At 53.9% G+C, this 5,000-nt stretch overlaps 1 pseudogene; it reads right to left on the bottom strand.

Annotated features, from left to right (window-relative positions):
* Nucleotides 1-81, bottom strand: part of LOC128289011 (5.8S ribosomal RNA) — a 148-nt pseudogene extending 67 nt beyond the window's left edge.
* Between the last annotated feature and the right edge of the window lie 4,919 nt (nt 82-5,000).

Raw genomic sequence — 5,000 nt, 5'->3', positions numbered from 1 at the left:
TCACGGATTCTGCACCACACCAGCATCGCATTTCGCCACGTTCTTCATCGATGCGAGACGAGATATCCGTTGCCGAGAGTCGTTCTATAATTTATGACAAAAGAACAACATCATCGGCTAATCGACACCGCGAACGGTGCGGCGACAAGAGATGTGTCCTTTTTCATTTCGATTCCTTGGCGCGATTCGCGCCGGGTTTGTTCGTTTTGCATCGAAGAAGTGATCCTGACATCTCACCCCACCCAATGGGCAAAAGGGATGACAAGACCAGCCGCCTGACACGCGGGGTGGACAAAACGATGCACCCACACCACCTCCGATGTTGTATACAACGCGTTCACGGGTCGTTCTGCCAGGTGTTTCGACACGATCCTTCCGCAGGTCACCACGGAACCTTGTTACGACTTCTCCTTCCTCTAAATGATAAGGTTCGGGATTCTCCGCGACGTCGGGCAGCGAACCGCCCACGTCGCCGCGATCCGAACACTTCACCGGACCATTCAATCGGTAGGAGCGACGGGCGGTGTAAAGGGCAGTGGACGTAGTCAACGCGAGCTGATGACTCGCGCTTACTAGGAATTCCTCGTTGAAGACCAACAATTGCAATGATCTATCCCCATCACGATGAAATTTCAAGATTACCCGGGCTCGCCGGGCCAGGCTATAGACTCGTTGAATACATCGCAGAAGCGCGTGCGGCCCGTAACATCTAAGGGCATCACAGACCTGTTATTGCCTCACTTCCGTGCCTAAAAGGCCATAGTCCCTCCATAGTTAGCCACGAAGGATCACCCCGTGTAGCTAGTTAGCAGGCTGAGGTCCCGTTCGTTAACGGAATTAACCAGACAAATCGCTCCACCAACTAAGAACGGCCATGCACCACCACCCATAGAATCAAGAAAGAGCTCAGTCTCATCAACTTACTATGTCTGACCTGGTAAGTTTCCCGTGTTGAGTCAATTGCCGCAGGCCCACTCCTGGTGGTGCCCTTCCGTCAATTCCTTTAAGTTTCAGCCTTGCGACCATACTCCCTGGAACCCAAAGACTTTGATTTTCATAAGGTGCCGGCGGAGTCCTGTGTTAACATCCGCCGATCCTGGTCGGCATCGTTTATGGTTGAGACTAGATTGTATCCGATCGTTCGAGCCCCCAACTTTCGTTCTTGATTAATGAAATATCTGGCAAATGCTTTCGCAGTTGTTCGCCTTCATAAATCCAAGAATTTCACCGACTATGAAATACGAATGCCCCTGACTGTCCCTGTTAATCATTACCTGATCCCGAAGGCCAAACACAATAGGATCGAAATCCTGCGATGTTATCCTGCTAATGTATATGCTGCAGGCCTGCTGAGCACTCTAATTTCTTCAAAGTAATAGCGCTGGAGGAACGACCCGGCTAATTAAGGCCAGGAGCGCATCGCCGGCAGTAGGGACGAGCACCGGTGCTCACCGTGAGGCGGACCGGCTGACCCACCCTCAAGTCCAACTACGAGCTTTTTAACTGCAACAACTTAAATATACGCTATTGAGCTGGAATTACCGCGGTTGCTGGCACCGCATTTGCCCTCCAATGGATCCTCAAGTGGATTTAGATTGTACTTATTCCAATTACCACTCATAGAGCCCGGTATTGTTATTTATTGTCACTACCTCTCGTGTCAGGATTGGGTAATTTGCGCGCCTGCTGCCTCTTGGATGTGGTAGCGTTTCTCGTGCTCCTCTCCCAATCGAACCCCACCTCCGTCACCCGTCACCACCTATAGTAGGCCACTATCCTACCATCGAAAGTTGATAGGCAGAAATTTGAATGATGCGTCGCCGGCACAAAGGCCGTGCGATCCGTCGAGTTATCATGAATCATCAGAGCAATGGCAAAGCCCGTCGACCTTTATCTAATAAATGCATCCTTCCAGAAGTCGGGGTTTGTTGCACGTATTAGTTTCAGAATTACGGTTATCCGAGTAGCAAATACCATCAAACAAACTATAATGATTTAATGAGCCATTCGCAGCTTCAGTCTGAATTTGTTCATACTTACACATGCATGGCTTAATCTTTGAGACAAGCATATGACTACTGGCAGGATCAACCAGGTAGTATTCCTCCGCGACGTCGACACTGCATGGCTCTCAACATGCCGCGTGAGCAACGAAGAGGCCATAACAGAGCACGAGCATCGTCCGTGTCAAGAGACAAAATGCAGGCATCGAGAGACAAGGGCCTAAACCCTACTCTCAAAAATATTTTCCGCATCCGAAAGCACGAACGAGCACCAGTACACCGACGAGGCCACACTGATTTAAGGCACACCTGGAAACAGGGCACGATTGTGGTCCACCACGCACCCAAAGGGCACGAGATGGAGAAGGACGGCACACATCAATAATTCCATCCGCTTAGGTACGCAACACAGATCCTGATCGCATCCCCTAGGTTCATTAGAACAAGGAGCACGAAGAGGAGTGTGGCTCGACAGTTCGATGCGGTAGCATGGAGCCGCCAATACACACAACCAAAACACCACTCATATGCCCATTGCGTACTAGTGGTAGCACCCACGCACACCGGCTAACAACCCACCCAACCAATGTATTGGTAGGGGAGCGGAAGGAACAATGAAACGAGGGCACACCACAAACGCTTGGCACGAGAATACGAGGACAAAATCCCATTGGGACTTGGTCGAGCTAAGACCAGCTTCAAACTCAACTTACGCCCCCGCTGAGCCGTTGCCGTCAAAGGGACTTGGTACGGGTCACGGGCAGCTTGAATGCAGGCAAGGCTCTTGGTAGGCTAAGGCGCTGATGGGTCGCCGACTTGAAGGCACAAGGCCTTAACATGACGGGGAGAATGTAAGGTTAAGCTTCGAGCCCATAGCAATGGCAAGCCACCCCAAGAGATCTTTGCCCGATATAGGGAACCTGGTCTTGAGTCGTTATTACATTTCTATGGGCACGGCTTGACTCGGCCGGAAAATCATCACCCGGCCACTAGCGCTGGCGATTGACCCACCACCGTTGGTGAGTCATTCAGGGACTCATCCGACCCCTGTATGTGGACGCACCCCACCCGGGTCGGAGGGGCTACGTCGGGGGGCAGCGGATCTTACCCCTTAAAGAGCTAAAAACTTCGTCAATCTGCTACCAGCAACATTCGTATGTCCTAAACGGGGACACTTTTTCTTTAGCCTGCACATCCGAGCCACCAGGGTGCCCTCGCTGCTCGAGGCACCCGCACACCCAACGTCATAGGTTGCCGATGGTGTCCGAGGCCCTGCACATCCAAGCACCAAGGTGCCATGCTGCTCGAGGCCTCAGACATCCAAGGCACCAAGGTGCTGGTGGTGCCTGAGGCCCTGCACGACCAAGGGCCGAGGTTGCTGATGGCCCTGAGGCCCTGCACATCCAAGCACCAAGGTGCCTGATGGTGCCTGAGGTTCCTGCACGATCAAGGCTTCAGGTTGCCGATGGTGCCTGGAGTTCCTGCACGATCAAGGCCTAGGTTCCGGTGTTTGAGCTCCCTGCACGACCAGGGCCTAGGTTGCCGATGGTGCCCGAGGCCCGCCATCCAAGGGCCTAGGTGCGATGGTGGCCGAGGCTCCGCACGACCAAGGGCCCAGGTGCCGATGGTCCTGAGGCTCGCACGACCAAGGGCCTAGGGTTGCTGATGGTGCCTGAGGCTCCTGCACGACCAGGGGCCTAGGTGCTGATGGTGCCTGAGGCTCTCGCATGACCAGGGGCCCAGGTTGCTGATGGTGCTGAGGCTCCGCACGACCAAGCGCCTAGGTTGCTGATGGCTGAGGCTCCTGCACGACCAGGGCTCAGGTTCCGATGGTGCCCCAGGCTCTCGCACGACCAAGGCCTAGGTTCCGATGGTGCCTGAGGCTCCTGCACGACAAACGTCCTAGGTTGCTGATGGCGTCCAAGGCTCCTCGCGACGTCCAAGCAGCAATGTGCCGATGCTCCTACACCATCGACGTCCTAGGTTACTAAGGGTGCCTGATGCTTCAAGACGACCAAGGGCCCAAGGTGGGAGGATCTTGTTCCAAAAGGAGAGGACCGATGATTCAAAAGGAGGGACCTGGGAGGGACCGGACGAATTTGTAGCTTGTTTTCGATATTCCGGATGGTCGCCGAGCACCGCCGGATGGATCGCGGAGCACCGCCGGAACCTAATGCGGGGGGGGGCACCACGTCGGCATGAAATGGGCGGGCAAAGGCTCCTGACAACTCGCTTCGCCTCAATATCACCTCCCCTAAAGAGCTAAAAAACTTGGTCAATGTAACAAAGCGACATTCATGTGTCCAAACAGGACACTTTATGGTGACGCTTCGCACTAACCCCAAATTAGCTTTTGTGCTCGACCTCCCAAGACATCCGATGCACCAAGGTGCCGATGCGCCTGGCGTCGACACATCAGCGGGCCTACTGGATGGCCCCAAGACCACGGATGGCACACGCCGCCGGGACAGCAGAGGCTACCACATGGGCCAAAGGTGCCGGGCTCTTGTTGCAAAGGAGGACAGACGATTCATTCATTGTTGGGTACCGACATAACGGTATCCTAATCCTACCTTTGGGACGCATTCATCTGCTATTGGCACTAACATGTAACGTGTCCGAATTCTACCTTTGGGATTGGGAGGACTCGCATACTGTTTGTGTATCCCGGATGGCTCACGGATCATCACGGATGGATCGCCTTGAGCATCACGGAACCTAACCTGGGGGGCACCGACGTCCCGCATGCGATGGGCATGGCAAGGCTCTGATAACCCCCGGCTGCTCATCACTCCCCCTAAAGAGCTTAAAAACTTGGTCAATGTGCTACCAAATGACATTCATGTGTCCGAAATGTGACAGTTTCAGATGTCCTAAACAGGACACTTTTTCAGCCCAACGTCCCTGAGATCCGAGGCACCAAGGTGCCGATGTTTGTCTGATGACCTCACCACTGGATGGCCTACGTTGGATGTTGCCCGAGGCTCCGGGGACATG

This window comes from Gossypium arboreum, unplaced genomic scaffold, assembly GCF_025698485.1.
Source record: "Gossypium arboreum isolate Shixiya-1 unplaced genomic scaffold, ASM2569848v2 Contig00381, whole genome shotgun sequence".
Lineage (NCBI taxonomy): Eukaryota > Viridiplantae > Streptophyta > Magnoliopsida > Malvales > Malvaceae > Gossypium > Gossypium arboreum.
Note: the sequence above shows the minus strand (reverse complement) of the source record. Positions and strands in the feature narration are given on the sequence as shown.